At 41.2% G+C, this 13,986-nt stretch overlaps 1 long non-coding RNA gene across 9 annotated transcripts; it reads left to right on the top strand.

Moving 5' to 3' along the window:
• The first annotated feature begins 324 nt into the window (after nt 1-324).
• On the top strand, nt 325-13,103 carry LOC137239897 (uncharacterized). Of its 9 annotated transcripts, none has more exons than XR_010949531.1 (10): nt 325-343; nt 905-970; nt 1,032-1,509; nt 1,574-1,800; nt 1,861-2,090; nt 2,148-2,486; nt 2,540-3,036; nt 3,094-3,244; nt 11,530-11,854; nt 11,914-13,103. It is a non-coding gene; the product is annotated as an uncharacterized lncRNA (long non-coding RNA). The 9 variants fall into 9 exon arrangements; XR_010949538.1 differs by lacking the exon at nt 325-343 and having other exon boundaries at nt 457-970; nt 11,530-11,593; nt 11,655-11,854; XR_010949532.1 differs by lacking the exon at nt 325-343 and having other exon boundaries at nt 461-970; nt 2,540-2,828; nt 2,884-3,036.
• The last annotated feature ends 883 nt before the right edge of the window (nt 13,104-13,986 follow it).

The raw sequence follows: 13,986 nt of genomic DNA, 5'->3' as shown, positions 1-13,986 counted from the left end.
AATATGCCCTGCAAAAATCGTGTGACCAAAAACGCACACAGACACACGAAATTTTGACAGGGGTGACGATTTGGAATGAAAAATTCTCCAAATGAAATAGCATGTTGACAAATTTAGCTTTCCAATGTATCGTGCTCTCTCGCACCTATTATTTTTATAGGGATAGCAAAATACGTCATTTTTGCGTGCAAAAAAATCCGCCATTTCTAATTCAGCAGAGACAGCAAAACATTTGGTGGTCGAAAATTTTTTCAATTTTGAGAGTTTTAAATGGAATATCTCCGGAAAGATTTAAAATTAAGAGGGATTTCTCCAGATCACATATATACATATATATTTTAAAGTGCGCAAACTTATAATTTAAAAGTTATTTGGTGTTAAAATTTGCAAATTTCTATACAAATTTTATATGTGTATACGTATACATATATATGTGGCAGCACAGCTTTGTAATGTCATCAATAAAATATATGTATATATATATATATATATATATATATATGTGCATGTTGCTACAAAAGCGCGATTGATTTAATAAAAACATAATAAGTGAAAACAATGCAAAAATGAAATGTGAAATATACAAAAATGCAATTTAAGTTTATCGTTGCCAATTTATATAGATATGTATGTGGATTAAGGTTTTGAAAGATGTGTAAATTGTAATTTAAAGTGCTATAGAAATTTGCAAACTTTAACAACAAATAACTTTTAAGTTATAAGTTTACACATTTTAAAATATATATTTTGTGATCGGGAAAACTCCCTCTTTCATTTGATACCAAGTTTTACCCCTAACTCGGGGGGTGATATTCTAAAATTTTCCCAAAGTCTTTAATATACAATGATTTTTGCTGTTTATTTCGACAACAATTTTTTATTTGATTTTTGTGCTCATCGAAAGACATCACAATTATGTAGCACCATGCCGCGAATTATAATAAAAGATGGTGTGTGGAGAAACACTGAAGTAAGCATTTGACGCGACTGGTTACTCTTGGCCGTTTATTAACTAAATTGATAACTTTCAGGATGAAAACCTCAAAGCAGCTGTAATGAAATATGGTAAAAACCAATGGTCACGTATTGCATAACTGCTGCACCGCAAATCTGCCAAGCAATGTAAGGCACGCTGGTACGAATGGCTTGATCCTAGCATAAAGAAGACAGAATGGTCATGGGAGAAGGATGAAAAGCTTTTGCATTTTGCCAAATTAATGCCAACACAATGGCGTACAATTGCGCCGATTATTTCAGAGGGTTAACTGGCACCAATTGTTCACACCAAATTGTTAGGTACAGGATTCGCCACGGGTAGGTGAGGTTGGCAATCACAACCCCCTGAATCATTTTGGTCGGCAGGTATGCCGCGGATATATTCTTGGCACTTGTTATTGATGGCTTTTATGATGCCACCAACGCAACCTGGACAGACGCCAATGCTCAGTCAACCACCCAAGCCGGGTCAACCTCCAATACCCGGACACGTCCTGACGTCCTGGTTATAATGTATGTTAATACAACTAATAATTTACAAATTTGCTGATGATTATTTTTGTGTTATTTTCTTTAGCAACCACCTGCACCTGTTACTGGTAAATATCAACAGCCGCAACAGTATGATCAAGCCCAACGCCGTTAAGATCCCGATCAGATGCCAACTCCGATAAGCGTTATCATTGAAAATAAAAATAGCGCTGGTGGTGCTTTTATTACTAATGAACAGGGTTTATTACCACCATTGGTGACCACAAAATATGTGGTAGAAGATCAGGGTAACTCCTCGCCACGTTACGTTAGGTATCGATAATCGAAATTAATGTTTTGTTTGGCAATTACATTGATCTTTCTTCTCTGCAGGTCGTCTTTGTATTGCATACCTGCAACAGCTGATTTATTAAAAACAACAGCTTTGTCCATTACACTTACCGTCTCACCAATGGCACGCACGGTTGAGGGTGAATATGAGCCACCCATTGTAAATTTTGGTGAATTGGGTGCAATTAGATGCAATCGTTGCAAGGCTCAATAGCAACTTGTAGATGCTGGTCGTTGTTTCCAATGTCTAATGTGTAAAGTAACAAGAGATGGTAAAAAAAATATTTCACTTTTACTTGTCTTCATTGATCCATATTTTTTCTCAACAGTGCCAACTGCATATTTCCAACATTTGGGCCATACCGGACAGCGTGTCGATAAATATGAATGTCTTGAACTTGTATTGGGTACATGAGTATTTGTGTAAAAAATGCTTGGGTACCGATAGCTCTCATGGTAAACCTCAACTCATATCCAACATCAATGCCTCGCATTCAATTGTGGCACTGTACGCACTACATTGGGTTCACGTAGTATTGACAAGCATATTGTTGATTCCAGTGGTAAGGCCACAATTTCAAATGATGGGAAACCATTATGAAACCATTGGATATTGTGAATCCAGCCGTAAAACTCTAGTAGACATCGCCAAATCTCAAAATGCTGAGGTAAGTTTTTTGTTATATTAGAATGTGTAGAATAAAAATGTTTCTCTTATCAGGTCGGCGATGGCACCACTTCAGTAGTATTTTAAGCATGTGAAATCTTAACACAAGTTAAGCCAGATGTTGAGGAAGGCGTGCATGCACGTATCATCATTAAAGCTATACGTAAAGCATTACAATTATGCATGCTAAAATATGACATGGCTGTACATGTCGAAGCGCCAATCAAAGGAGCAACAAAGTGTTATTGGAAAAATGATCTGCCACAGCAATGTCCTCTAATGTCCAAGAGTATCAGAAAATTGTTGATGCTGAATGGCGTATTCTGTAGAATGAACTAGCTAAGTAAGGCGCCAATGTTGTGTTTTCTAAATTGCCAATTGGTGATGTTGATACACAGTATTTTGCAGATCGTAATATGTTCTGTGCTGTTCATGTACCAGAAGAAGATTGGAAACGTAGAATGAAAGCTTGTGGTGGTGCTGTTATGACTACAGCTAATGATATTAATTCAAGTGTTTTGGGTCAATGTGATTTCTTTGAAGAACGTCAGGTTGGTGGTGAACGTTTCAACATTTTCCAAGGTTTGACATTAATTTAATTTTTATAGTTTATAATTATTTAAAGGTTGCGTTAATGCTAGAACAAGTACATTGATTTTACGTGGCAGTGTTGAACAATTTTTGGAAGAAACTGAGCTTCGTTACATGATGCTAAATTGCTTGTGCGGCGTACAATTAAACATGATTCTGTTGTTGCTGGTAAGTCAAAATACAAATTGAAAAAAATGTCTAATCTTAGGGCCTCATTCTCTATTACGAAACGAACTTTCGATGCGGATCAGAGACGAATCGCTAGTGTATTTGCACTATGTTAAACAATGGCAACTTATCACTTGACAATTACTTTTGCCTTCCTGTTAGTTAGAAAGGTAAAGACCGAACGAAAATGATAGAGAATACCATTGCTAGACGATATCGTTTGGAGGCGAATCGTTGAGCATCGTTGAGCTATCGTTCGCAATACAGAATGAAGCCTTTAAATTGTTAAGTAATATAATGAAAAGATTGTGTCCAAATACCCCCAGCGGGTTACGGGTCAGAATTTATCTGCGGTAGGTATGCCTGTCGTAAGAGGCGACTAAAATACCAGATTCAATGGGCTGTGTAGCGCAACCCTTCAGGTTGCCAGCGCAATATATAGCTTCTCCAAACCCAATTGTCAACCTCACCTATCCGCGGCGAATCCTGTTTCATTAACAGACAAGGATCTGGGGGGGGGGGGGGGGGGGGGGTGAATAGGGAGGGATGGCCTGAAGGTTTAATGTGGCCACATAAATCGTTCCCGAGATAGTCGGGCTAGCACTTTAATGGTGCTGTGTTACTGGAGCGTACCGGATCTGTATCCGGCTAAAGGACCATCACATCGATAACACTCCCCAAAGCCTTCGGGGAGCAACCTTATCGCTACAAAAACAACAACAACATTGTGTCCAAATCCCGAAAAAAAACTATAAAATTTGTGTCAGTGAAATGATAATTATTGCTTTTGGTTGTTAGTTTTGAGGCATCGTCATCGAGTTTCTTCTGATCGTATATGCCGGTTCTTTTGCATTCTTTTACATGCATAAAGTGCCGTTGAAGCCTTCCTCACCCTCTCCTCCACGTTGAGCTTCCATGACAGCTTACTGTCTAGGATCATTCCTAGATAATTTGTGCAAGGTTTCTCCCGTAGGGTCGCCCCTCCTAACTTAGGCCTGGTCCAATTAGGGACCTTGTACCTCTTTGTAAACAAGACCATATGCAACGTCATCTGCGTAAACCGTAAGTTTTTCTGGTCCCTCGTAGAATCCCCTAAGCAGCTGGTTAATGACCAGCGTCCACAGCAGAGCTGATAGCACCCCTCCCTGCGGAGTGCCCCTGTCCACTAATTTCGTGGCCGCGTACAATCCCCATTGCGATGTAATCTTACTGCAGTCGATCCATCTGGGTAAGGCTGGATGTACTTTAACGTAATTAAGACCATCAATAATCGCTCATTTAGAAAGCCCCGGCAATGCTTAAGAAGACTTCTAGAGCATATTCCTTATATTCCTGGGCTTTTTCTACGCCTATTACCACCCTATACAATGCGGTGTCTACTGACTTGCCTTTGGTGTACGCCTGTTGTGTTGTGGAGAGCAGCTTTTCATCCACGTTGGACTTTATGTACACATCTAGCAGCCTCTCAAAGGTTTTGAGCAGAAATGATGGTAAGCTATTGGGTCTATAATCTTTGGGATACACGTGACCGATCTTCCCCGCCTTTGGTAGGAAAGCTACACGAGCAGTTCTCCAAGAGTGCGGTACATGATTCAGTTTATGCACCCATCGAATATTATTTTAAGCCATCCCACGACCGCCCTACTTGAAACTTGTAGCATGGCCGGACATGTACCATCTGAGCCCGGCGATTTCACCACCACTACGAGGTCCTCAGTAGTGTAATTAGGCAGCATATATGAATGCAGCTGTTTCCTTACCATTACTACAGCTCGCACCCGTCCTTCCGTTTGCGCATAGTAAACGCCAAATCCGCGCGCGCTAATTCCAGAAACCTTTCCTCCCGATGGAAGCCACGGCTCCTGGATCAGCGCGTTAGGAGGAGGAGTTCGCTCGACGCCACTTTACTGTGTTGGAGGTTTATCTGTAGGACTCGCAGCACCAATGGGCTGCTTGTCCCCCTCCAGCACCTTCATCGGGACGTCGTCGTCCTCCCCTAGCCCTTTTGGTTTAGAGTGTTCGAAGCCCCCTTCAGACTCTTGTACCTGTTGTGCCGGGTGTTCCTCTGTGCGACTCACAGCACCATCTGGCTGTTGGTCCCCTTCTAACACATTCGGAGTGACGTGGGCTACCTCCACCTGTCTTTTTTCCCTTAGGCTTTTGATGTCCTTTTCGACTTCGCCCACGTCCAGCGTGTTAGGACTTTAATACCCGCGACTTCTTTTCCTGAGTCGCATATAAATTTTGCCTGTACCTAAGGACATTTTTCCAAGCTGCGCGTACAATATATCCTCCGTCTGCTTGTTTATTTGGAAAATGTATAACTGACCTTCCTCCGTAGGCCGAGATACAGTAAGTACCTTCCAATCCGGTGTCGGTATGTTCGCATTCTGATTCTGAAAAAGTCGCATTGTATCCTCCGACTTCATCACGCATGGTATCCATGTGGCAACCCCGCCACTACTCATATGTAAAATGTAAAATGTATTAGCTTTCCAGTCTCTCAGAGTCTAGTTATCCCGCTAAACAATCCGTTATGGTATTGAGTTTGCTGGTCTTAGCAGCTGATAAAAAATATATTTTCCTTCTTCTGAGATGACATGTTAAGGGATACACACGCGACTCGGTCAAACATTGCTCAATAAAGTTTGTATTAAATTCGTAAGCAAAACGTGTACTTAATATATAAGCACAACGCTACATTGGTGACCCCGACGTTTTTTGATAAAGAAAAAGTGCTCAACCATCGAAAATCTACGATAAGTATTTTGTTTAACTTAGCACACAAGCTAAAACGAATCAGGCTTGATTTTCGTTGTTTTATTATTATCAATTTGTATACGACAAATAAGTTGATATGAGTGAGAATGGCGATCCAAGTTCTTCCACCCAATTGCCAGCAATTACGGTCAATATGACTGTCCGCGCACCACCATTTTCTCCTAAACGCCCTGCATTGTGGTTCGCCCAATTGGAATCACAATTTAGGATTCGTTTCGTAACAAACGAAAATGATATGTTTCATCATGCGGTCTCGCTTATAGACACGCAGTCAGCAGCCGAAGTGGAAGATATTATATTACGTCCCTCAACGTCGACCCCATACACAACATTGAAGCAAACTTTAATCGAACGCTTAACAAAATCAAAAGATGCTAAGCTACTTCAGTTGTTGGACGGAGAACAAATTGGTGATCGTACACCATCTCAGTTTTACCGTCACCTACGCAGTCTATGCCCAGATGTACCAGATAACGTCATTAAGGCAAGGTGGCAGTCACAACTCTCACCACAGACACGCGCATGTTTAGCAGCACAACCTGACGCGTCATTAGAAGTTTTAAGCCGTCTTGCAGATAAAATTCATGAGGTTATTCCCAGCGTTTCACATTCAATCGCCGCTGTTTCTGAAGAGCAATCTTTACGCGCGGAAATTTCAGAAATCCGAAAACACCTGGAAAACCTAAATCTAAGAAAACCGCGTGGAAAAGTTAGAACACACCAAAATTCAGGTGGGCGCAGCACATCTCACAGCCGCACGCGTTTTTCCGCGGAAGGTTTTTGCCGATTCCACAAAAAATTCGGTAACCAAGCACGGCGCTGCCTACCAGGGTGTAAATTTCCGGGAAACGCGAAGGAGGGTCAATAGTGGCGGTCGAAGACTCTCCAATAAAAACATCGCGCCGCCTTTTCCTCACAGACCGGTACACTGGGATGCAATTCCTGGTGGACACTGGAGCCGACCTCTCCGTCTTCCCCCGATCCCGTATCAAAACAAAAGTAACCCCCGTTGGCTATCAATTATACACTGCTACAGATGCAATAATTGAAACATACGGACACCATACGCTTTTACTGAACTTTGGCTTGCGACGCGAATTTACATGGCGCTTCGTTATCGCCGACGTTTCGCAGCCCATCATTGGAGCCGACTTCATAAGCAACTTTGGTATATTGGTCGACTTGAAACATCAAAAAATTAGCGACGAAAAAACCGGCATATCCTCGAATGGGAAAATGGGAAAATGCGAAAGGCAGCGCAAATTGAATCAATAAAAGTTCTGCCGAACAACTCGCCGTACAATTATCTTTTGAAAGAATTTTCGGCAATAACAAAACCTGACGGCGCATTCAAACGAACGAAGCACTCCACAGTGCATCATATTAAAACAACGGATGGCCCACCAGTTTCAAGTAAGGCTCGTCGCCTTGCGCCAGAGAAACTAAAAATTGCGAAAGATGAGTTCGCTAAAATGTTAACGCTTGGAATAGCTCGTCCGTCCGACAGTCCGTGGTCATCTCCGTTGCACCTAGCTGCCAAGAAATCAGGTGAGCCTCGCCCATGTGGAGACTACCGTCGTCTTAATGATCGTACAGTGCCTGACAGGTATCCCGTTCGATACCTAGAAGATTTTGGTGTCAACCTACACGGCAAAACAATATTTTCAACTGTAGACCTCGTCAGAGCATTCAACCAGATCCCAGTCGCTGAAGATGACATAAAGAAAACAGCGATTATCACGCCTTTCGGTCTATATGAATTCCCGTTTATGACATTCGGTTTGAGAAATGCGGCCCAAACATTTCAGCGCTTCATCGATGAAGTTACGCGTGACTTGCCCTTCGTTTTCCCGTATATCGATGATATACTCATTGCTTCAGACAATGAGCATCAGCATATATGTCATCTACGAACATTGTTTCAACGTCTTCACGATCATGGGCTTGTTATCAACGTTGCCAAATCTTGCTTCGGTCAACCGGAAGTTAAATTTCTGGGACATCATATCACATGCCACGGTATAAAACCACTATCCGACAAAGTAAAAGCAATACGAGAACTAACGCCACCAGCAACAGTGAAGAAGCTTCGTGCTTTCATCGGTATGATAAACTTTTACCGAAAGTTCATTAAAAATGCAGCAGAGCTTCTTTCCCCATTGAACAATTCATTATCAGGGCCTGAGGTACGAGGATCACATCCTGTACAATGGACGCCAATAATGATAGATGCATTTGAAAGGTCTAAGGGGGCACTTGCAAATTGCGCCGAACTGGCACATCCAAATATCGAGGCGAACGTAGCAATCTTCACAGATGCCTCCAGTTCTTCAGTTGGTGCGGTTTTGCAACAACACGTGAATGGTTCCTGGCAGCCACTAGCTTTTTTCAGTCGTACACTACCCGACTCAATACGCAAGTTATCAACGTATGATCGAGAGCTACATGCAATATACGAAGCAGTTAAACACTTTCGATATCTGTTTGAAGGCCGGCATGTAGAGATATATTCTGACCATAAGCCATTACAACATATTTTTAAACAAAGGGCAGAACGTGCTTCACCATGGCAGTTCCGCCGAATAAATTTCATCGGTCAATTCACCACCGAAATTAAGCACGTCTGCGGGAAAAGCAACATAGTGGCGGATCTATTATCGCGAGTCGAACTGATTTCAGCAGCGGTATCAGCGCAGCAGTTAGCTGATGCTCAAAACGAAGACGTCGAACTCATACAACTCGTTAATTTACCGAATCCGACACTTCAACTAAAAAAGCTGTATTTTCCAGAACATAAGGTAAGCTTGTACTGCGATGTATCATCTGGCGTAGTGCGACCATTTGTCGCTGCATCTCTGAGAAGAGCAGTATTCGATTCGCTGCATTCCCTCTCGCATCCATGTGTACGCTGCTCCCAAAAATTGTTAACAAGCCGCTACGTGTGGCCAGCGATGAATAAGGACTGTCGTGCATGGGCGAGGGCCTGCATTCAATGCCAGCGGAACAAAATTCAGCGCCACGTCGTCACAGCACCTGCAAGATTTCAATTACCCACTCATCGATTTCAACACATTCACGTAGATCTTATCACGCTGCCATTCTCAAAAGGGTTTACGCAATGTTTAACAATAATTGATCGCTTTACGCGCTTTCCTGAAGCGATTCCACTGGAAAATGGTAACACAGAAACGATCGTTAGAGCAATTTTTTACCATTGGATAGCTAGATACGGTGTTCCACTCAGAATAACGTCAGACCGTGGTGGACAATTTGAGTCCACGATGTTTCGTCAACTTTCGCAAATGTTCGGCATCAGCCACCTAAAAACTTCGCCTTACCATCCACAGGCTAACGGGCTCGTCGAACGCCTACACAGGCAGCTCAAGGCAGCGTTGCTATGCCACAGCGAAACCTGGTATGACGCACTGCCTATAGTACTCATGGGCTTGCGCGCCGCTTGGAAAAACGATATCTCCACGACACCGGCCGAGTTAGTTTATGGTGAGCCAATAAGGCTTCCTGGCGAATTTATTAATCCGGCAAACAACGACCAAACTACATACGGTCTACTCAAATACTTAAGAAATCATTTCCACAATTTGGCACCACCCGATATGTCCCGACATGGTAAGCGTTCTTTGTTTCGTTTCAGGGAACTGGACACATGCTCACACGTTCTGGTCCGCCAAGGCCAAATCGGGCCCTCTCTGAAAGCACCATACCAAGGACCATATCGCGTTGTTTCAAGACATGGTAAAACTTTTTGCGTGGACATACAAGGCCAACGTTCTACTGTATCTGTGGATCGTCTAAAACCTGTATATGAAATTTACGACGATCAACCAGCTGATAACACACAGGAAGAGCCAAGTACAAGTCGAGCTTCACGACATGTTCACTTTGCAGCTGACGTTTAAATTTATTACGCAAACATTATAATTTGTATTAATTTCTTAATAGTATAACTTGTATATAAAATGAATTCGTAAACTTAAATGTATATAAAATGAATTTGTAAACTTAAAAAATTTAACAAGGGGAGGCATGTGGCAACCCCGCCACTACTCATATGTAAAATGTAAAATGTATTAGCTTTCCAGTCTCTCAGAGCGACTAGTTATCCCGCTAAACAATCCGTTATGGTATTGAGTTTGCTGGTCTTAGCAGCTGATAAAAAATATATTTTCCTTCTTCTGAGATGACATGTTAAGGGATACACACGCGACTCGGTCAAACATTGCTCAATAAAGTTTGTATTAAATTCGTAAGCAAAACGTGTACTTAATATATAAGCACAACGCTACATCCATACCTTAACTTTTGGTACCTTGGGGATTTGCGCTTTATCCACCATCTCAAAACTCGCGTTCGTGCCCTGCCTTTGGGGGTTTGGAACCACTTCCTCCAGCCACCGCAAGCTCGCGATGTTGTCGCACGCTATCATCTTCATACCATTATACCATCCCCCGAATCAAAGGTTGGAAGGAGCTTACTTGGTTATTCCCGCATCATCTTAAGCTCCTTTTCTACAGATCTCCACCTTTCACTAGTCATCTGTTCGAAAGGACTGTTACAATCAACCAGCGCCACAGTCAGTGACTGCTTTGCCACATCACTCATTTTCTCGGGAAAAGCCGGCGTCTTAGTGTTATTTCCCTTTGGCACCTCCGAGAAAGCCGGAGTCTTAGCTCCCTCTAGCACCTCCGAGAAAGTCGGAGTCTTAGCGTTATCTCCCTTTGGCTTATCTCCTACTTCCATAGTTGGAACTTCCCTCTGACTCGCAGCCTTCGAGGTAGTTGCTACCTCGCTATTGGGGCCCATCTGTCTTACAGCTTTGGGCCTACTTGTCTTGTCTATGGGACTGCCCTGCGTCGCGGCTCTGGGACTGGGCCCTTTCTGCCATTCGACGCTTCTTCCTCATATCGGTTGCAGAACCGAGGGTTTCTCGCAGCAAACCTTTTGAACTGCCTTCGACCTACTTCTACCGCCTCATGAGCCCATGCCAAGCGCTCGATCTCCTCTTCTGTTGGGTTCACCACTGCTCCCAAGCACGGTCGACATTTGGCATGTTTTAAATAAGGTCACCGATGATTTGGTTGATGAAAATATCAGGTTTCGCGAGGCGACAAAACTGGAGAGATTGGGGAGATAGCTGTTTATTTTATTACAAAGTTCATCAATGTAGGAAACAATAGCATAGGCGTATAAGCAATAGTGACTCCTGGTGGTAAAGGTAGCTATTGATATGTAGAAGTTAAGCAGAAGTTTGAATATGAGTTTTTTTAAGTTATAGCAAAAAAAGCGTTGAGGATTTTTAATATCTTACCAGGTACCTTCGTACATGTTTCTAAGAATGAAGAATAAAACCTATTCAAACTCAATTTTCACCAGGACAAAGCCGCTGAGACTTCGCTATACTTTAACATACAATACGTTACCCCATTTTAGCACAACTATCATTTTTTGATTTTATTAAATTTTATAAAATGTTTCTTCCTCTACAGTTCTATTTCGGTATTGGATGGTAAATATGGCTTTCGCATTTTCTCCATCAATAACTGTGAAAAGGTGGAAAAAATCTATGCGTGTAAATCTCACATATTATCTTGGTCGATCGTTTCTTCAATAGCTCTCTAGTGGTGATGGTGACAGCAGAGAAACCCAAATGTTTACAAATGTTACACTTCAAAAAGAATCAGAATATCTTCCATTGCGTCTACGGCTCAAATACCCACAGTATATGAATGAATCGGTTGCACGAACTGGGTCTGAATACTGAAACAGTACACATATTCAAAATCGATGAGGAGGCTGTGATGATGGTATAGGGTGAGTTGTTGAATAACATACGAAAACCACTTTAACCCATCTATATATTTGCATTACAGCTAAAGCTTTACAAACAGCAAAATTGCTGGCGCCAAGCAATTGGAAAAGGCAGTGAAGCATTCATAACACTGTACGGATGGTGTAAAGTTAGAAACTGCTGTTGTAACAGCTGCCACCGACACAACGGTCATCTCTACTTCGCCGAGTAGCGGCTCGTCCGACTATCTATCGAAGACAGTATAATCATATCTTTTGCCAACACAGGTTAGCGATGTGCTTGCACAGGAAAAGATTTCAATTGGAAAACAAAAACCAATTAAGAGAGTTTATTTATTGTTAAAGTATTTTCTTTTCTTTATATCAACAGTATTAATTTAAGTTGCAATATCACGTACATATATAATAAGGGATGTGATACGATTGCTGTCGGAATTAGATTTGAAACCAATCAATACTCCTGCTAAGGGTTGTAGAATTATTGCTTAAATAATTAGATTTAGAACAATAATAAGTCTGACTTTATTACAAGTCGTACATTTTTAAGTTCATCAATTACGACAGCAATCGGATTCCACGACACCTTTGAATATTCTTGATTTGAAAAAAGAGTAAACGTAATCTGAATTTCTACTAAGCTTTAAGTTGTAGATTATTCAAATAATTGAAGTTTTTTCTGAAGCTTAAAATTATTTTCTGCTCGCTTAGAAAAGATTTCAATTGGAAAACAAAAACCAATTAAGAGAGTTTATGTTATTATTAAAGTACTTACTTTTCTTTATATCAATTGTATTAATTTAAGTTGTAATATCACGTACATATATAATAATGGATGTGATACGATTGCTGTCGGAATTAGATTTGAAACCAATCAATACTCCTGCTTTGGGTTGCAGAATTATTGCTTGAATGATTAGATTTAGAACAATAATAAGTCTGACTCAATTAATAGTCGTACATTTTTAAGTTCTTCAATTACGACAGCAATCGGATCCACGACACCTTTGAATATTCTTGATCTGAATTTCTACTAAGCTTTAAGTTGTAGATTATTCAAATAATTGGAGTTTTTTCTTAAGCTTAAAATTATTTTTTGCTAGCTTAGAAGAGATTTCAATTGGAAAACAAAAACCAATTAAGCGAGTTTATTTATTATTAAAGTTCTTCTGTTTTATATGAACTGGATTAATATAAGTTCCAAGTTCATGTACATATATAATAATATTGAAAATAATAAATATTGAAAATTCAATTTTTTTGGTTTATATTTTATTCATATGGCTGCTCCAGGTAAATTAAATCTGCAGGTAAAATTCACGTTATATGGCGGTTATATAAATGGTAAAACCGCAGTAAAATTGATTGTCAAATGACTCGAAAATGTAGAGTGAAATGACGGAAAAATGACCGCCATTTGACGAGCATTGTGACGTGTGTGAGCAGCACAGTGCTATGCTCACATCCTATAAATGGGAGCGGAATGCACGATCACATTAATAGGAACGAAACGGAAAATTTGGTCACAAAAGTACATCACGCCCATGCAAACGTGACTATGAATATAACCGCTGCAGAAAGTCACAATGACCGTAAAATGACGTGGAGCGTTATTGCAGGGTGGTAATAGTCTAGTTGAGGGGTCGACTGCTAATACGCTACCAAAAATATCGAGTGAGGTGTCAAAAGACGCGAGAACAATAATCCGAAGGCGGAAAAGAAAAATTTTATCTCTGTCCGGAGATATTTGCAGTTGAATTGTTGAATTGAATGTGGTTGTTGTTGTGTTTGTACCCACAAAAAAAAATTGTGCATCACCGTGGCGGTAGCCACGGTTATACCACACACCCGGACTTGGCATGGCGTAGACCAGGGTTGTTTTTTATAAGCGCGGCCGAAGGCCGCCAACGCAGAAATGTGTTCTGCGCAAAAATACTATGGATCCCACCCCCGGTTTCGGAGGTACCCGCCGGTCTTTTTTCGGGTTTTCGTTAATATCTTTTGAACGCGTTAAAATTTTTATTTTCCGCCTTCGGATTATTAATACTGATGTCAAGACGCGTCGTTTGACACCTCTCTCGATATTTTTGGTAGCGTATTAGCAGTCGAACCCTCAACATGCTATTTCATTTGCACAA

Source organism: Eurosta solidaginis, chromosome 2 (assembly GCF_040869045.1).
Source record: "Eurosta solidaginis isolate ZX-2024a chromosome 2, ASM4086904v1, whole genome shotgun sequence".
Lineage (NCBI taxonomy): Eukaryota > Metazoa > Arthropoda > Insecta > Diptera > Tephritidae > Eurosta > Eurosta solidaginis.
Note: the sequence above shows the minus strand (reverse complement) of the source record. Positions and strands in the feature narration are given on the sequence as shown.